The sequence below is a fragment of the Empidonax traillii genome, unplaced genomic scaffold, assembly GCF_003031625.1.
Source record: "Empidonax traillii isolate 1590-97213 ecotype Southwest subspecies unplaced genomic scaffold, ASM303162v1 scaffold1177:size161349, whole genome shotgun sequence".
NCBI classification, from domain to species: Eukaryota; Metazoa; Chordata; class Aves; order Passeriformes; family Tyrannidae; genus Empidonax; species Empidonax traillii.
The window spans coordinates 77,324-98,055 of NW_020956370.1; the positions used below are offsets into that span (position 1 = coordinate 77,324).

The window sequence follows — 20,732 nt, forward strand, 5'->3', positions numbered from 1 at the left end:
ACACCAAATTCAAACACGCTGTAGACCATACCCTACATAACAGCATGCCACTTTAAATTAGAGTAAACCCAAATCAACCAGAAAAACCTCATCACCAGGGCAACTCTGCTGCCACTGGAAAATCACAGCAGAAGGAAAGGGGTGAGCAGCAGCAAGCTCATCTCAGGAAGGCTGGTGATAACCCCGGGGCATGAAGTGGAAGGATTTTTTCCAAGTTCATGGTGAAGTTGTAAGCTTAGCGCTCATGAAAGCTCATACAAGTAAAAGATGAGGAAATAAGGCAATTCTTATCCCTAAAATAAGGGATACTGCCCTAAGTCTGCTGACATGGGTGCTGGTGGTCTATGGTTTGAGTAGCACTGAATTCCCACAGCTGCTGCACCAAGGCCATAGCAACCCTTAACCAACATGGCAACACCTTATTTCTCCTGGAAGTGCATCTTCTTTAATTATTTCTGGGCAGACTGCAATCATCTTTAAGACAAGTGACATTATGCACAGCTGCTGTAAATGCTCCTCAACTGTCAGGGTGCCTTTCCACTTCAAGTACCATTTCCTGAACTCATTTCTTTTAAAAGAAACCATGCATCTGAATTTCTCACATCTAGAATTCATGCTGGAGCATAATTTTTTTAGGCTTTCTATGAGCATAAAGAGTTTAAAAGACCATTACAGAAATGACTCTGTTGTTAGGAAACCTCTTCAAAACAATTACAGAGAAATTTCATAACACTCGGTTTTGGCACATACTTTCTCTTTGCTCGACTGCACTTCATAAACTACAAATTGCTGTAATTTTATTGGCCTCATCTGAAAAAATCATTGCTAGAGTTTCATAATGAATGATCTAGTAAGAGAATTACAAGGACATAATGCATGCCATAACACAGCAAAGAAAAAGACAGGATGACCTCGTTAAATCCATGAATTTGGAGTGTGTTCCTGTTCAGGGCAGCATCTGAAGCACTTCTTTCAAATGGAAACAAATTATAAAGTTCTAAAAGGCTACACTTCAGAGAGATTTAGAATGACATGCACCTGTTTAGACAACGGGACTTTACCTGAATGCGAATCACAGGTGTAAACAGAAGACACAGAATAACCAAAAGCCCAAGATGCTTAAATGTAAAATATTAATAAATAAAATACGATGCCATCTTTAACTCCTACGATAATTCACTCTTGGAGTGAGCTTCAGCACCTCTGCATTTCGCAATCAGAGGCAGACTGTGAGTACCTGCCCGTGTCTGCGTGAAAAGAACATCGCTGACACTCATTCCGAGTGTCACTCGTGCATTCCACACTTCCATCCCTCCTTTTCCTGCTGATGAACACCCATCTGCTTTCTCTTTGGAGGAGACTTGTCAGACAGCAAAATCAAGATGTTCCAAAACACTTCACTTCGCTTGGGCTGTGGCAAACAGTCAAAACAAAGATTGCAGCACTACATGCCCGGTACAAATTTGCAACTAAAAATCATTATGAGCCCCATGATGCTTTTAATGAAAAAGAAAATGCAAATGAATTGGTTTATAAATCAAAACACTACACATCAGATGTGGAAGGCCTTGGAACAGAGACAATAAATATTCCCTTCTCCAGAGGAAAACAAACAAACAAACAACAAAGCAAACCCCTCAGGAAATGCTTACCTATAGGACTGCTAGATCTTAACTTTAAAGTTCACCATGACTGTGTTGAAATGCATTATTCTGGGAGCTGTGAGATTAACTAAGATTAAATCACCAGCAGCTAAACGGTGTCTATTAGAAAATAAAACTGCACAATGGCTACAATCTCACACTATAAGCCACATAAAGTTAATTCAGTTTGAAACGTTAACTACCTAGACCAAACGTGCTAAAAGGTTGTTTAGTCATAAACTACTTAAACCTCAGGTTTATAGATGATTGTCACATGAGGCTGAGTAAAACTTGTTGTATTTCCCTTTCCATCTCTGGCATCATTCAAGAAACAAGCTCAAAATGAAAAATGAAGAAAACAAGGGGTTGCAAGAAGACTGATAAATGAAGATTCTTCCTCATGCATGAACCAGCTGGTTCTCCTCTCATCCCTTTCCACTTCTAACATGCAAGAAACCAAAGTTTCTTTGCTGGGCAGCAAAAGAGCACTTGACTGCACACAACCAAAAAATCAGTGCCCTGGTAAAAGCTTTGACTTCACACCAGCAAGGCAAACTACACTGTGCTCCATGGAAAAAAGGGGCTTACATTTTCCCAAATCAACCAAACCAGAGAGATCAAAATGCAAACCATACAGAGTTCAGCTGAACCTCGCTGTGACCTTATTGGGTCAGCTCTGATTGTATTTCCCAGCAAGGACAACCCAGGAGATCAAAAGCACTACGTTTTCTGGCAAGTTTTGCACCCACAGCATAACAATTTTTGCGGTAAATTGATCATTATGTGACTTCAGTGGCTTCTTCCATCGACTAAGTAAAAGAAAGAAACATTGCCCTGCTCATGATCAAAATGAATTGACAGCCTATGTACCAAGAAAGTTGCACAATACTGAAGAACCAGCAGACATCATCCAACACAGTATAACATATTTAACATATAACATGTTACAACACATTTAGCTATATCTAAAATCTGTTATAGACCTTGTCCATATTATAATATCCCTTTCCTCAGCAATACCAGACCAGTCCTTGCAGCAGTGTCTGTGTGGAGCAGCCACTTCCCAAACTCCCCTGATTACACAGGAATTCTGCTCTGATAACCTCAGTTACTGCAGTGAGAAGACTGAAGCTCATGAATTCAAACAGATTTGCTCATTTGTCCCATTGTTTTCTTATTTGGTACTTTCTCATGGTTTTTTGAGGACGTGATTTATGTTTCCTGAACAGCCAAGCTTGGCAAAACTGGTGTCACTTGAGGATAACAGAATCCAAGGAGAATCATTCCTGAAGCTAAATCAAAATGTCTGTGAGTCAGGCTCAGAGGAAGGGTTCCAAGGTCCAACTCATCTGCTCAGTTTATAGGATTCATTAAACAAAACTAAATTTACACTGAGCAAATCTAAAAAGTGACAGTGCAGTGCCCAGTTGTATTTACAAAACATTTGATACGCTTATTTAAGCAAGAAAATGAAGCATTTTCAACAACTTAAAAAACCCTCTAAAACTACAGTTGACATGTTTAATACCTGAATGAAAACCATTTACTTAAGTCTTTAATAAACTTATATCCAGCATTTTCCTTCCAGTTTGCAGCACCCAGGAACTACTATCCTCAGGCATTTGGAGGGAATGCAAGGCACTTTTGAGGTACTGGATCTATCCATGTAACTACCAGGTAGGACAGCATGCTACCTTTACCGAGCTTTCAAATTATTCTGGCTCATAAAAACACTCTGATTGCCTTCACACTCAGGAGATTTAGTAAGATGGTAAAAAAAAAAAAATGAAAAACCAAAGAAAGTTTTGCCTCCAGACTTGGCCAAGTTGCATTTCTGCAGCTCGTTGAGCTTGCAGCGTTCAGAGCCCGGCTCTGTCTCGTGGTGGGAGGCCACAGAAACGCAGACTGCTGCTCTAATAGTGCTCTGTGGTTTGGGTTTTTTGCTGTTGCTTAGCAGTTATGAAAACAATCCACTTGACTAGGTCAGAACTCATGACCAAGGAAGGTGGCGAGCAGAAACCAGTGCAGATCATTCATTCTGCTGAGCTTCTACTGCAGATCTAATCCCTTACTCTTAAAAACAGTAACAGAAATACTTTTCATTCAATAATCATTTTTCACTTCACAATCGAGAAATATTTTTCATCTGATTGTTTCATTTCATAAAATGCCACGATCCAGGTTGTCCCACACCAAGGGGACAGACAGACCTTGCACTAGCAGAGGGGAAATATGTGATATGTCAGGGTCCTGTGGGGCACACGTTAAGTGTTCAGGTCGAGAGGAAAGTGCACATTCCATACTCAACATCTCACAGGTAGACTCTGCTGGGAGGCAAAACCTGGCTTGCAGCATAGGTATTTTTTTGCACATCTAAATTTCTGCCTACCAATGCCATGTTACACTTTGTAATCTCATGGTGGTGTTTGTATAAAATTTCCATTATGAACAGCGTATATAAACAATACTAAAGTTCATGCTGACTCCTGGGACAACCAGCTTGGAACCAGCTTAGCTCCAAGATTTAGAGACACTGGTGTGCTTCTGACAAGTCTGAGGTGTCCACACAGTGCAAACAGCTTCATTTTAAACATGCTCAGGTTCAAAATCTCATCTGGGCAAGGTGATGCTCCCTGAAGATGAAGCATTAGCCACGTGCTAAAGCCCTCTCCTTCTCTCCAGCGACTCAAGTGATTTTACTTCTACCCTTCATGGCCTAACAACAATCTCTTTTTCCTTTATGTTCTCGGATGTCAAGCACACCAAGATAGAGGTATCAGGGGCAACTTCAGGAGAGGGACAGCTGAGTTACAGCCTGAGGTTTAGATGAGTCTGCTCTCAGAACTCACTGAAAATGGAGAGCAGGGGTGGGATCATATTAGCAGCATCACTTTGGTAAAAGGGGCCCAGAAACACGTCTCACTTGTGCTGTGGAGGCAAAGGTCCTTCGCTAAACTGTATTTACATCGCAGCTTAAGAGCCTTGAATCTCTCAAATAAAACCCTTTTAAGTCCAAAGTCTAAGCATGAGGGAGAATTTAAAATGAACGAGCCCTGTACTACAAGACTAACAGAACCAAGATATCCGGGTAAAATTGCGACTTATTTCAAAACTCCACGTCCATCGCTCATGACTGCACACCCAGCTGGGATTTATCGGCTGGGCTGCTCAGAGGAGAAACAGCAGATCATATCCAAGGAATTCCAACTGATTTATGTTTTTGTTTTCATAACAACGACCCCTCAGCTTCTAGACCGGAATGTGATTACACATGATTGATTACGCTCTCACCTTGGCTGCTGTCACCCTGTAGGTTTTTAGTTCATTTCGTAAATGCTCTTGCATAATCCACGAGGTCTAATCAGAATCAGTTTTATATATTCTAATTCCTAGGGGGTTTGTGGGTTTAGGCATGCAGTCTAACAGTGAGATCCACTGGCTCCAGTCAAACACAGTTCACTCTCAGGCAGCACAGCCAAGAGGAAGGTAAAAGGCATCTTAGGGTTCAGCAGCACACTCTGCCCTGGTTGCTGCTCCTACCTCTGGATTGAAAACCAATATGAACACACATATACTCCTGTCACATGAATAGTAAGATTTACACAAGCAATGTTTGTCAGGAACATATTCTCTTTGAAACAGATGTAAATAATTTCCTTTTCTTTCATATTTGTCTCCTCTGAGATCCAGACTAGGTCCTAATTGTCCCCTTGTGAAAATTTATCCAGCAGAGGCAGAGATGTTCCGACCAAGAACCTTTCCAGTAATACTGCCACAGTGAATGCTGATACTTAAACTAAGCTCCAACAGATATATTAAATCCAGAGACTGAAAAAAATGTATTCACATCTAGCAACAATTTACTGAAAAACCAATAAAGGGAATCTCCTAAAAATAAAATGATTTTGCTGAAATGAAGATCAAGGCTTGGAGGGGAATGACTAGGGGGCAAAAAAGCAAGTATTTATTTCATTTGGCATTAAGAGTTCCATTGCTAAATACAGGTATAATTACCACATATAAGATCAATGGCAACTTTTGTAATTACAGTCATGGTTGGGAGGGAAGTGTTGCTATGGCAATACCAACCATGGGAAGGAAATCCACATCTACTCAGAGCAGGATTTCTACAGGGCATTATATTTATGGCATAGCGCTCCACCAAAAAAAAAAAGAGTGCAGTAAATCAGCAGTAATGCCTATTTTAATCCCACAGGCATAGTCTGGAAAGGTATTTCACAGAAATATACTGAAGGAGGAAATGCAAGAACATGACTACATGTTAATTAAGCTTTAGTTTGGTGCAGCATTTTGACTCAGCTTACATCAGCTAAAGTCCAAGAGTTCAAACCCAGGCTTTTCCAAACCCACTTCTCCTGGATTAAGAGCATAAAATGTTTACAAGGTTGCCATTTTCTTTGATGTTCTCTATATAATCCCAAGCAACCTCAATGAGATTTGATCTCCTTTAAACTGGCTCCACTCAAGTCTGCAGGGTTTCTTGGCTCAGGTATTAAAAGTGAAAGAAATAAAACTGGTTTGGGACTGGAATGAGCCCTGAAGTGACACAGGCACATCTGCATGTTCCTACCCCGATGCAGCTGGCATCAGTGTTTACCTGGGAGCCAGGTAAACCACAAAAGGAAGACCAACACATGATTGCAACACCTTTTCCTGGCCAGCCTCAAGGGAGGGCTGGTGCCCAGGGCACAGGGAAATTCCCTCCCACAGGCTCCTGGCAGCGGGACCTGGGCTGTGGGTTTGGGGAACCAGGACTCTGGGTGTTTCTTTCTTATCAAGGGTTGACCCCATTCTGTCTGCACTCCTACCTTGGATTACTGATAAAATCATACTCCCAATTATCCTGGCTTTTAGTGGACTACTTTTCCCCCTTTCCATGAGTTGGCTTCTTCAATTAAATCTTGCGGCACTCACAATCAATCACAGATTTAAAACAATTATCAGCTCAATTGAAAACAAGCAATCACAAGCACTGATCTGCAAAAATAGATCTATTATGATCCTGACAGCCGATTTTCTCACCTCCCTCTTTTATTTTTGACAAATTAATCTGAAAAGCAGATTTCTACACATTTCTACAGCTCCCAGAACACCTATGAAGAGAGAAGTAATGGCCACAATAGATGTAATGCTCAATGAATAATTTAAACAAAAACCACATTACTTGGGTTCCTATGGCCATGTGAGCACTGTGGTATTTATTCCCAAGGTTTGTCAAAAGAGCAGAGAATTTGGAAATGGCTAAGCAAGATGAACCCACGGAGCATGCAGAGTTATGGACACCCAGTACATGGATACATTTCAAGCTGATGGTAGGGAGGAAATATTTGTAAAAGAAGGTCTTCCACTGCCCACCATTCCAAATTCATCCTTGTGCACACAGAAATGTCACAGCCTCACAAAACTCTTCCTCCTCATTGCACAGCCCAGCTTTCCTGGGCAGAATCACAGAAAATCATACACAAAAAAAAAGCTGTGATTCTTTGCAGACCAGCAGGTCAATTCTCTGCTTCAAGAGGGATCGTCATCAATGCAAGACGAGGTCTCCCACAGCTTGGTCTGTTGGCCAGAGCTCTCAGGCTTCTCAAGATCCAGCTGAATTGAATTGGTGCCACTTGGTGCACTAAACTCTCTGTCCTGTTTAATGGGATTTATGACTTTTCTCAGGGTCCATTCTGTCCCACCATCTACATAATTTACAGAGAGGTAACACCACTGGCCCAGTCCCTCAGAGGACACTTTCTATTTGTCTCCAGTGAGACACTGAGGACTATACTTAGAACCCAAATATCCATTTTCAATCAATACAACAATTTTCAACCAATATAACAATCCATATACTTCAACAACTTCCTCTGTGAGAGAGGACAACAAAAATCCCACTGAAGTCATGGAATCGTACAATGGTCTGAGTTGGAAGGGACCTTAAAAATCATTTCATTCCAAACCCCTCCCTGAACAGGGACACCTTCCACTAAACCAGGCTGCTCATCCAATCTGGCCTTGGACACTTCCAGGGATGGGACAGAGACAACTTCTCTGGGCAACCTGTGCCAGGGCCTCATCATCCTCACAGGGAAGAATTTATCCCCCATTGTCCCCACATCTACATTTGTGGTCATTTAATTACAAAAGGCCCCTAGGCCGGTCAAATACTTTTTGCCCTTGGAACATCTGGGTGAACTGTAATGATTACTTTCTCATTCTCCTCACATTTGGAAACAAATACATAATATTTCCAGGGATTGTGGAAGGCTGACTAGCCTGAAGTCCCCTGAGCTACCCTTCTTTCTCTTCTTAAAGATGGGTATAATGATAGCCCTTCCCTACTCACCAGGGAACCCTCTGCTATTCTTTTTTAACAGAGATTTGCAACTGCAAGAATTGCAACTGCATCACCTGTATCTTCCAGCATCCCACCATAAATCCCACCCAGCCTGATGGATTTGAACATAACCACCTTTTCTAAGTAGCCCTGAATAGTAAAATATTCCGTGTTGCCTGTGCATCACTGCTTAATTACGCTCTCCTAGGCAATCCTTGCTTTTGTACAAATGTACCAGGTATGTATCATGGAAGGCAACGTTGCAAGACTCAATCCAACACTGCTTGGGCTCTGAAAACACAGTATTTATCCTCACCTCACCCCTATGACACAGGAAAGGCCTCTACTCCCCATCCTAATGAGCAGCCATCTAGCACAAAGTGCTTGCCTCAAATAGCCAGTGACACTGGAAAGAAGAGAACACAATTATTCAGAGCACTAGGCCTCTAAATACTGATTAAAGGAGAAGAACAGAGAGCTGAGAAACACCCACAGCACAAAGACAAAACTTTTGACCCTACCCTTAACAGTATCTCCACAGTACCTGACGGAATGAAGAATAACTTCCCCTTCTGACACGTGACCTTTTACTTACTCAACAGGACTAAAATTACTAGGTTCCATGTGGATTCTGCTAGGATGTGGTTCCTTCAGGGGAAGGAGGGAGACCCAGTAAGAGTCCCCTTAGAGATCTCATCGCTGCCTTGACAAACCTGCCAGGTTACCTTCCAGAATGCTCAGTGCAAGACTGTCACATACCCTTTCTTCTGACTTCGCCAGGGACCTACAATCTGCTGCAGACTTGTCACTGCTTGCTCCTGAGTTGAGAAACAAGAAGACCCAAAATGCTGTCTTATGGCAGCGCTTCCAGAGGTCTTCAGACAAACCCCACTGTGCTGCTGCCAACTTTCAGTGTTCAGTCAGAACAAAAGAAGGGAAGCCATTTTCATCATATGCAGTTTTTAAACACTAATCTCTACTACATGTGTTAATTCAACACACATACACTGTGTTACAGAATCACAGGATGGGTCAGGTTGGAAGGGACAACACACTGAAAATGGCGTGTGTTTAAAATAAAAATCCACGGAAGGACTTGCATGCATCACACGAAAAGGAATCCTCCTGTCTTGATTACTTCCAACTACCAGATGCAGAAAATTTAGCTTACTCTTCTCACCCACGGGACAAGGTACAAGTTTCCTGCTATGTGTCTAGGAATGCTATGAGACCTACTTCTGTAATTCCACCTCTTATTTAAGGGCTTCCAGTCACAATCACATTAGTCACACTCGGTGTAGGCGTATGAGGCAAGTAAGAGAATCACTCTCTCTGAAGGCGCCCTGTCATTTAATCAAAGATTTACAGTATTGTGGCTGCTTTACCATGTTGAACACGTGAATCTCAGAGCAGAGACTGAGTCCTCAGGAAGGGCTCCAGATCACCTTACTTCATCTCCCAGAACAAGAATTACCCAGGCTGCCACGGAAATGAAATGTTAGTGACAAGCAGAGGAGTTGGTTTTTGATAAATGTGGATTATGTCACTTCAGAAGCCAAGAACTTCCTCATCTTCAAGGACACAGTCTATGGTGAGCAAAGGAAGCTCTGGCACTGTATACTATTTTTTTCATTTTTCAACATGACAATCCAACCTTTAAGGTGAAATACCAGTAGCTAGATGTGCCAGCCCGTAACCTTTTAGACTGGAAGTTGAAAATCACATTTAACTTCCAGAGCAATGCAGAGGCAGTCACAAAGCAACCAACCTGTCCTCCTATGTATATCACCACCGTGGTGTGGGGGGGCAATCTGGCCTTTCAGAAAAAAAAAAATGACAAAAATGTGTTCAGTATTAATGCAACTTCAGCCTGTTGATGATTCACCAGCAGAAAGGTGGCTATTGGAACTCAACCACTTATAGCTTGAAAATCAACGCTGCAGTAAATGCAGCATTAACAGGCAAAGGTTTCCAAGAGGAACCTGAAAATTAAGGGGCGCAGTATGAGCAGCTAATGCAGCTGTTAAGCTGTGACTGACGTGCTGTCAGAGCACAGTTTAGTTTTGTTTATGTGGTTGGCTCAACAGTACCACTCTGCTGGCACAGTCCAGAGACCTCGTCTCTAAATACGAGTTGTCATCACGTCATTTTGGGAGCACACAGTTCCTGATATGCCCTGCTGGAAATTCTCTGTGGGCAAGCGGTGAGCAACACCTAATCAGTCCTTGGAAAACCCTTAGCTAATCAAAGCAATGAACAGGCTTTCCAAGGGTGGAAAACTCAGAAGAGCTCGCTGCAGAAAAACAACTGCCAGCACCTCAGCTGTGGATGGTCCAGCACAAACATCCAGCAGGAAAAAAAAAAGCTGGACCACACCACTTGATGCTCCATGTGTGGAGCATTCCAGTACCAGAACTGAACACTGCCTCTCCACAGATCATCTGAGCTGGACCCTGTAGCAAACAGCAGTGTGCAGGTGCCTGTAAAAAACTCATTTTAGTGTGAATACAGACAGCTTTAGAACATGGTGGAGATGGACTGAATTCTTTTCTGAGCCACAGGGATTAATAGACAGCCAGCAGTTTGCCTGATGCTACACAGGCAGTGAAGGGTCAGGGATAGGCCAAAACAAAGGTGAGACAGATCAGGCACAAAATGAGTGTTTGTAGACACAGCCTGAGCTCTCTCAGCTTGGCACCTGCAGAACTAGGCAAAAGAACAACACAAAATGCCTGAGAGGGGACACAGAGATTAGTAAATAAGGGAAATGAAAAAAAAAAAAATTAACTGAGAAGTGCATCAAGACCAAGCATTTCCCATCAAATCAATACAATGTTTAGGATGCCCTGAAACCTTGAATTCAAGTATGGCAGAAACCCACTGGCTGCTTTGAGGATGCACAGGACAAAGCAGCAGTCACTGAACATAAATCCAAGAACGAAGAAAAATTAAAAACTACAGCTAGGCAGCGTCATGCCAAAAGTGACTGGTTAATTTGCAGAACCACCAAGGTTTTCCACTGAGTTGGCAGGTTTGACTGCTGGATCTGGGTGCAAGATTTGATGGTTGTTTTGGTCTGTGCAACAGAGCACGGCATAAACACCCTGGTACTGCTGGGGTCCTCGCCCTCTCTTCTCTGCAAGTGCCATCAACTTTATTTCAGATGCAAAAACAGACACAAAAAAGTGCAGAGAGATCACTGACAGTTTGTTCCACACTAAGATGTATTAGCTTAGTTTGCTTTGGAGTATGTAGTGAAGAGAGCAGCAGTGAGGGCTTGAAGGAGGTCACTGGTAGAAGACAGTGTCATTCAACGCCTGTAACATCCTGACCTGGGATTTCATTTCTTTCCTGCAGAAGGGCTCCGTGGGGAAGCACAGTCAGCACCACATCAAAGCAATAATGTGCATTACTGGAGAAAGGATCACAGGGCACGTAAAGAGCTAGGCTGAGAAGCTCCAGCTGCAGCCAAGGGGATAAAGTGGAACCCACTGCATGGAGTGTTGGACTACGCAGCTGTCAGAGCTCTGAGCTTGCAGAAACAGATCATCTGTCTGTCAGGAAAGAGAGCAGATTGGTTTTTTGCAGGCTGCAGGATCAGAAGTAGCGAGGTTGGACTGAGGGTTAACTAAGGGTATAATTCTGTCTGTCATGTTCAATTTAGAAATATGAGTACATGAGAGTTTGGGTGTCTCATCAATGGCCTGAGGACCAGCAGTCTCAGTCTCTTCAAAAATTTTTTTTGCCCAGCAAAGGAGTTGGATCCTTTACAGCCATGACATTTAATTCAATAGCCAAAGGAAATCTAGAAGTAGTCCTGGACTGTGACATTCCCCTGGACTTAAAGCTAGAAGCAATGAATAAACTGATGTCAGTGAATACAGCAGTTCTGCTAAGGGCTCCTTCTGTAAAAGGATTTCACCCTCAAAACTATCCTTAAAATTAGGTTTAAACAGAATCATGCCATCCAGCTGATAACAAAAATAAGAGAGCACTGTGAGCAGGTACTACATCAGAAAGTGTTGGGCAGCCAAGTCCTTTTATTTTCTCTCTCCCTCACAACAGAGCACTTCTGAAATTCCCCCGTTATTTACCCCTAACTCAAGTAGGGACCTATCCATTTTTACGCTTACAGAGCAAGATTTTTAATACTAATGCCCAACAAGACCGTGTGTTTGCGAATAAGCAACGACAGGTGGCAAAAGCAGATGGTTTTAAAAAGATTTGTGGCAGTCCCTGGCTCCACCATCCTGCCAGCTCCGCAGGAGACTGGCAGAAGGAGCGGTTCCCTTCCTCTTCTTTCCTTGCCTCTCTCCAGAAAATCAGCAGTCTATCTCGCTGGTTGCCACGAAGGCAGGAAAGGATGGGCAAAGCTCACTTGCTCATGTTCTCCAATCCCACGTCCAAACTGCCTCTCTGCAGAAGCCCAGCTGAAGTTTAGCCATTAATCTCAGGATAACCAGCCAGGTGGAGCCACGAAACCCACCTCTGTGTTTGCTGGTCCCAACCAGGACCACAGAGGGGAGAGCTCCTGGTTCTGGCAGTCATTCACCACAGATCACGACCCCCTTTGCTTCTGGGATTGCTTCTGATCACGCCAGAGGACAGGACCTAAGTGGGCACCCCTGAACACTCCGGTGCTGAACCACAGCACAAACACCTGCCACCAGTACAGACCTTGCTGAAAGCACCCACTCAGGTTTCTGAAGGCCTTGGTGATGAAGGAGGCATCTCAGATGCTCCAACCCTGCACAGCCAAACTTTGACAAATGGTGAACAACCTTACATATCATTACTCATATTGCACCCGGGAAGCAGAGCTCAGAGAAGCACAGTTATTCACATTACATCTCAGACCAGAGAAAGCAGGCAAAAAAAAAAAAAAAAAAAGGTCATATGTCAGCAAGAAAAATATATTTCCAAATGAGTGTGTTCTGTGTTTGGCCAAAGCAGTGCTGATTGCTACAGCTACAACCTCCTCCAAGTGCAAGGACCCCCCTGCTAATGAGAAAGCAGCATCAGCTCCAGTCAGCTGTCACTCCCATCTGAGCTATCACAGCACACCTATAAAGATGACTCAGGCCATTTCACTCACCACCAATGAATCATTACATGGTGTGCCACCTCTGGCTGCTACCAAAGTCACCTGTAACACCTTAACCATTGTGAACTGCTCAGAACATCCATTTCAAAGAACCTTTTTTGAATCCTGCCGTGCTCTGTTAACACCCAAACATTTTGTGAGTACATTAAGACTCTCTCTCTTTTAGGATTTACTGGGGTGCAGGGTAGGAATTACACTCCTCAAAGGGGCTGGTACTTTTTCTACATAGCATCTCTGCTTTCCAGATTTCCCTCAAACGCAGGTGTGACTGTCTCAGTGTCAACATAACACACATTCTTGTTTTCCATTCCTTTAAACTGCATAGCTTTGTAAGAACCTTTTCCTTATTGTTCCTCTATAGCATTGTTGACGAAACTGAAGTCAATTTAGATTTTCGTAATTTCACTCACAGTATTAAAGTAGTTTCTGAAGGAGTATTTTAGAGAGGGTTGTGACACTACAGTGTAATTATATTCAGCATTCCCTGAACAAGAAAAGGCCCTCCTGAACCACCTACAACAAAATAAATTCCCATTCTTTACATGAAATGAGTGAACCCTCCTTTCCATTTAAACAACGAGGTTTAGGGTTGCTTTCAGAAAAATAAAACAAAAAACAAACAAACAAACAAAAAGGAGCTGTGAGTCCAGCTGGCCCAAATTTTCTACAGCATTGCAGAAACATCCGTAAAAACTGAGTCTGCTGCAAAGATAAACACAGCCATTAAAACCTGGAATTAAAAAAAAAAAAAAAAAAAAAAAACACAAACCAAACTTACACTTACTTCCAGAGAACACCTGTTGGTAAAATTGCTTTTCACCTTTGGACACAATAAAACATGGATCTGGGCTTGGATAAGGCAAGGCTAAAAGACAGCCTTTTAGAAATTAAATTGTAAGCATGCAGGTTTGTGACCAGTCCTGCCATTCTCGAATTCATTAACCAGTCATTAAGTTTTGTACTTGTATTGTTCCCACGGGACAACCTCCTGTTTTTCAGGGCAGATATGGATGATGGATACTGGTATAACGGGTTAAAAGTTAAATAGAAAACCTATTATATGAATCTCTTAAGGGCACAGCTGCTCAAAAATTACTTTCAGGAAGGAGAAAACTTCAGAATCAAACACAACAGTGTATTTTGGGGGAACAAGGTTATCTTTTGCTGTGAGCATGGGTGGAAGAACTGAGCCCCTTGTCATTTCCAGTCACTTGAAACTGCCCAAGCACAGGTACAAAGGAAACCCACAGACGAGCAACTCTTGCAATACACAGCTAATATTACAGGTATATTTTCCAAACCTTCAATATGCCTCATGCTTGAACAAAAATTACTATAGCCAGAGATTTGAGGGAGAAAAGGGTTTCCAGTTTTCAGTAACTACCAATAGAACATTAATTACATGCCTACACCTAAAATCCTACTAGTGACTGTTTCACTGCGCAAGGACCTAGTTAGCTGTAATTTTAACACTGTGTATCACCCAAAGACAACTCTATTTTCTTAAGTAAGCCTGAAAGCGCTGTGATAAAAGACCTAAACAAACAAAAACAACAACAACAAACTACAAAAACCACACAGACAAAAATCTACTTCAGATGGCGATAAAGAAATGGGAGTTACAGTCTTACCATTAAAAAAAAAAAACAAAACAAAACAAAACAAATGGGGGAAATAAAAGCAATAACAGACAAAACATCTGCTGCAGAATACTCTATATGCCCTTCAAGTTTCCCCTTTGGCTCAGCCCACCAGACCCTCGAAGGATGTGTCTGCACAGGTGGCTGGACACAGGCAGGCACCGCTCCTCGCCCTCCAAACCGCCCAGACAGGAGCCAAACTGGGAGATTTACACAAAGAGGCGTGTAAATCAAGCACCAAGTGAGCTCCTGAGGCCGCAGGTCCCTTGCTGGTTTGGTCTGGTCCCAGTGGGGCTCCCAGCGGAGCACAAGGAGGATCCCCCTGCTCTTCCCCCCCAGCACACACGTCCTCGCTGACTCCTCGGCGCGTTGAGTCAGACCCAGGAACTCATCCAGCAGAAAACCAGGCCAACAGCAACAACCAGAGCAGATCTGCACTCGGCCAGGAGTGACAGCGCCAGCACGAGCGAGCGGCAGGTGGGGAATGCATAGCCAGAGGTGAGGTGGGAAGGCAGGATTGACCCCTTGGGCCAGAGCCCACGTTTGTGGTGAGTCAAAACCACCGTCCAGCCTCGCCCCTTGCCTTGCTGACAACCAGGCAAGGTCTGGTTGTCTCCAGCCCAGCTTCACGTGGACACAGGTGAAGGGCTCACCAGCAGGGAATGCCTCTGTGTAACAGCTGCTTGAGCCAGGGGAGCGAGCATCCTGCAGGTTATCCTTATTTCTACGTACATCTGGTGATGCCTAACTCTTTCTGTGACCCACAGCTGATAATTTAAGACAATCTCGTTGGGCAGCATTGCAATATTGAGGCTTTAATTTCTTAAGTGTCCTTTGTGGACCAAGGACTGTTAGGGACTAAGAATGCTGTAATTTTTCATAGTAACAACAGAGCAGTAATGAAATAGGACAATTCTAACATTACCCCCCGCAGCTTTTATTCCCAACATTTTCCTACAAACACAGAAACACAAAGCGACATAATAAGATCAGGATTAGCGCCCAGATGAGGCGAGCCCTTATCAGTAGAGTTTCCTCAACCCGCCTGAGTTACTCTTCACTGCCCTTTGTCTCCAAAGAACTACTCAGATTGTGGTAACACATACACAAATAATTAAAAAAAGAGGAGCTCTCTTCCCTTTCTAATTTCAAAATGTTTCTTTTTTTCCCCTTCCCCCTGCCCTCGTTCACATGAGGTGTCCCTTGTATAGGTCAAAATTATTTTCTACTGGGGAAAAAAAAGCCAAACTTGCAAACTGGTTAGAGTTAGGAGCTTCCTATGTGAAAGGTACAGAAAGAAAACCCCACATTTTTTTTCCAATTACGCTAACAATGCAGTCTGCTCCTCTGGAGCAAGAGTCTACACTCTGCCATGGGATTTGAAATCATCAGTATCCGAGGATTTCTGAAGACATTGGCCACTCATTTATGTTCCTCTACTGCACCATGCAGACCATATGACAGCTTCTGTGCCCTTGGTCATATTTCCAGTAGTCCCTGTCACAATTCTTCTGCCCTGTCATTATCCATGTTCTCCCTGCAAGTACCCACACACCTTCCCAACCTCCCCCAGCCACCCCCTCCCGAAATCCAGGTCTGTCAGATCTGACCTGACTTTGGGGAAGGCACAGGAAAATTCTCAGTCAAATCTGCCTCCCATAACAGAGCCACAAACTTTGTGCCTCTGTTAACAGGCCACTTCCTGTTACTTTTCCAGCAGTTCATCTCTAGGTTCTTTTTTTTTTTTTTTTTCCCTAGTTGACATGCTATGGGCTTTATTTACTCAAGGTTTTCTTACATGGTCTTCAAGGTATTTTAAAGCTGCACTTCCCCACCACTAATTTAAACAAGCCTTAATAGGGATTAGACTTGAAACCTGAATTGGCAGAACTGAGGAATTTGCAGCTTTGTGACAGTCTCAGATGCATCCTCGAACATCCTCTAAATATAGTATAAGGCTGGCCTAAATCTGCTATTGCTTCATGTTTAATTCAGATACCTTTGAGTGAATGCATCTCTGCCCCCCCCCCCCCCCCACTTTCTATTCTCATCACCTATGTATTGAAATTTACAGTTACTTTAACTTAAACAAACACCTCAAAGCACGGAGGAAATGGTTTAAAACACTGTAGTTATGTAAAAACAAGTTATCAGGAGAACACAATAGATCTGGAGATTAAAGCACTACATTGCAACAGGGATTTTACAACTTCACTAAGGTAACTATCAGTGCAATATTTAAACTGTGTAGTTTCTTTACAAAGAAGATGAGTACATCAGTTATCAGCAGAACTTCCACTTTTCTAGTCAAGAACATTACAGGTAAGCAGGAAACGATGATGCTTTTGATACAGCAGTGCAAATCAAAACAAACTCCAGTAGCAGATCTCTGAGCTGCCATCAGCTTCTTATCAAGCGAAGATGAAGGTTCCCAGAACACCAGCACACGCAGAAAGTTACACTCTAAACCAGCTGCCAAAGCCATGTCAGCTTTGGTATTGAAAGCTTCTGAAAGGAAAGCTGTGCATTTTGTTACGTTCCTGGGATCATCTAGTATTTCAACTTCACGCTTATGCTAACACAAATCCAAGAGAAACAGGATTGGAGCTGATATGGATTTTAGAACACGTTTTTCTAGCCCAATAATGACCTTCAGAGATAACCAGAATCTCAGTCTAAATAAAGATGCAAAACTAGCCTTCTGACTGAATTTACAGGGCAAGCTATGTACTTCTGGGTGAAGCAAATCCCATTTAGTTTTAGTGCTTCCCGCTGCAAGATAATGGCCTGTCACTAGTTATTTCTCTACTTAGTTATGCCCTTAAAAGGCTCTGAGGCAAACACCTAAAAGCAAATTGTTCCGAGTAACAACATTACTGCGAAGGGCTGGATAAGACAAGACAAGGTCACGCGTCTCCAGTTTCCAGAGAACCCAGGATACCCTCAGAGGATCCTATAACAAAATTCGGGATAAATCTCGGTGGTGGGCAGCAAGGGTCATCCAGTCATTCCCCAACCAAGAGACATAAAACAGCACCAAGGCTCAGAGCAAGGAGCCCTCCTGATATCATTAAAACTACTGCTGTCTGATATTACACTTCTTATAAAAAAAAAAAAAAAAAAAAAGCCAAATAAAGGCAAACCCCACAAACAAACAAACAAACAAAACCAAACTAACAACCAACCACCGTATGGGCCTCAGAGCAGGAAAACAAAAATGCAAGCCTCCCCTCAAATTAGACCTTCCTTTGTTTCATTTATTTATTTTTTTTTTTTAGACAGCCCAGCACTGAAGGTTTACCCGGAGCAAACCCTGCCGTGGGCAGGGCGGGAGGCGCTCACCACATCCTGCCCTCACTCACACGCGGTCGCGCCCGGTTCCAACTCTCCCAAATAAAAAACGAAGCTGATCCCCACCCCGGGGGTACCACCCAGAGCCCATCCTGGTCCTTCTGCCCATCCCAGCCCATCCCAGCCCCGCCGCCCCCGGCCATCCTCCCTCCACACCGTCGCCTCTTCCTCTCCCCCCCCCCCATCTTTTTAGGTGGCGTTTGGGGTGGTGGTTTTCATTTTATCTCATCTCATCTTTTCGCTTCCCTCCAGCGTGCCCCAGCGGGTGGTTGTTACCTTCAGCTACCGCTTTTCCCAACCAATTCACCTTTCCAAACCACTGCCCCTCTCGCCTTCCCTTCCTCTCCCAGTATCCCCCCCCCTCCAGCACCAGCACGCAAGCAACTCCCGGCAAATAAGAGGAGGAGGAGGAAAAGAGAAACAGAACGGGGGAAAAAAAAAAAAAAAAGGAAATAAAATAAAATAATTACCAAGCCTCTCTCCTCGCTCTCCGGGTCTGACACTGTGTATCCGGCCAGGGGAGGGAGGGGAGGAGGGGAACCGCAGCGCCTGCCCCGCTGCTCCGAACCCGCACCCGGGGGAGGGTAAGCCGGGACCCACGGGAGGGTGAGCCCGCACCCGGGGGAGGATGCGCTCCCGCCCGGCCGGCGGTGCGGACCGAGCGTGGCCGGCTCAGCGCCGCGGGTTCTGCGGCGGGAGCCGCCGGGCACCACGAGCGCCCCCGGGGCGGGGGAGAGGGGCCATCCCCGGCAGGATTCGGTCCCCCGCGTGTGTCCGTCCCCCTCCCCTCCCGTCCCCGCCGGAGGCCGCCCCCCTCGCTCCCCGGCCCCCGCCGGTACCGCCCGTGGGCCGCGGGCGCAGCCCCGCTCGGCCGCTCCCCGGCAGCGGTGCCGCAGGGTGTGCGGGCGGCAGCCCCCGCGGGAACCGGCGGGCGAGAGGAGGGCTCCCTCCCTCTCTCTCTCTCTCTCTTTCTCCCTTTTCCCCTTCCCCCCCTCCCGCAGCGACTCCCCCCCCACTCCTCCTCCTCCTTACCGGGCTGCCGGGGCTCCTGTGCCGCCCTGCGGGCCGCCCGGGGCGCTGGGGGCCGGAGCGGGCGGTTCCTCAGCGCCTCCCCGAGCCCCTTCCCTGCCCTGGTCCTCCCCCGCTCCGCCTGCGCCGGCGTGAGCGGCCGGCCGGGAATGCGGGAAGCGCGGCCGGGATGGGCTGGAGCCCCCGCACGCGCCGGGGAGAAGGCCAGGGGAGGAAGGGCGGGGAGGGGGAGGACGGGACCGAAAGCTCCCAAATCCATCACGGAGGGGCAGGGCGAGTGGTCCCTCGGGCGTCCTCCAAGGTTATTGCACCTCCTTGCCTGCTCGGCTTGTAGCAGAATTTACCGCTGCGGTTAAAATGTTCGGGGATAACGTTGTGCACAGAAACGGGAGTTATAGGATCGGCATATTAAGTTAATTACACAATTTGTCTTAGGAGCGTTAGGAAGAAGCTGAGATATGCAGTATACCTACCCTTTCCACAAGTAGTAATTTTCCCGCTCCAGTGATGGAAGATAGACCCTTTACAAAGATATTTTCAACCCAACATGAGAATCAGCAAGACGTGACGCTTTTATATCCCCTTATTATAGTATGTACTGTATGTACCATATGTACAAGCATTAATTAATTTTACAAGGTTGTATTTATTTCATTACCGCATTATTGTTTTTAGTTTATTAGTGCTGGAAAAAAGCCAGCCCCAGAGAGGTTGGGTAAGATGCCCACTGATGACTGAATCGGTATCATAGCTGTCAGCAGAACACCCCACACCAAGGGATTAGGTACTACACCCACAGCTGCAGTTCTCCCACCTCTAACTCCTTTCTTATAGGCTACATGTGCCTGCTATTTCCACACAAGACCTCCCTGCCCCTGTTTGCACACCTGGGCAAACGAGTAGTTAAAGGCTAAGACTAGACTGAGTCTCTAAAGCCTTCCCATTTTCACCTCACCCTGCCCGGTGTCCTTTCAGTACATGTGCCACTGTCCCTGATGTGACACATGGGGCTCTAAGACCAAGGTGGACCATAAGAGCCCTAAGTGCCCAGGACACAGGATTTATGTTGACCACTCTCTACGTTACACCTGTGTAGTTGGAGGAGGGTTATACAGAGGTATTTAGGGAATTCATCCCACACAAAGGTAGCACCTTGATGTCATAGTTTGCATAGATGGAAGAAAAGCTGCTGCCTTGTGAAAAAACCAGGTGCTGTTGCAATGGATTGGAGCCCTCAACAGGAGAGGGGAAGCTCTGGATTCAATTCTATTTTTGCTTTTACGAGGAAAAGCAACCTAAAACTTATCTCATGGTTGGACTTGATGATTTTAAGGTCTTTTCCAACCTAAATGATTCTATGATTTTAGGGAAAGATTTTCAGACTCATTTGCAGGGAAAGAAACCAGAGGAAGTGGTTCTATGCAAGGAGGTTTGCAGAGAGTGACCGATGGGGTAATTCATGAGTAAACAGCATTTTGGTTGCCATTTTCTCAGGCATATTCTTTAATATAAGGCCTTGACTGGCCAGGCCTCTGTCTAAGCTGAAAAGGTCATACCTGAAATGCCAGCTGAATGCTTGACACCAAAACGAGGAACAACTAGACAAAGAAGTGAATTAA

At 44.7% G+C, this 20,732-nt stretch overlaps 1 protein-coding gene across 1 annotated transcript in view; it reads right to left on the minus strand.

The window, feature by feature from the left end:
* The window catches only part of LOC114069071 (fatty acyl-CoA reductase 1-like), a gene marked incomplete at its 3' end in the record, with an annotated part of 96,528 nt that extends 77,319 nt beyond the window's left edge, over window positions 1-19,209 (minus strand). The window contains exon 1 of the mRNA XM_027905613.1: window positions 19,117-19,209. The remainder of the gene's footprint in view (window positions 1-19,116) is intronic.
* Window positions 19,210-20,732: the final 1,523 nt, after the last annotated feature.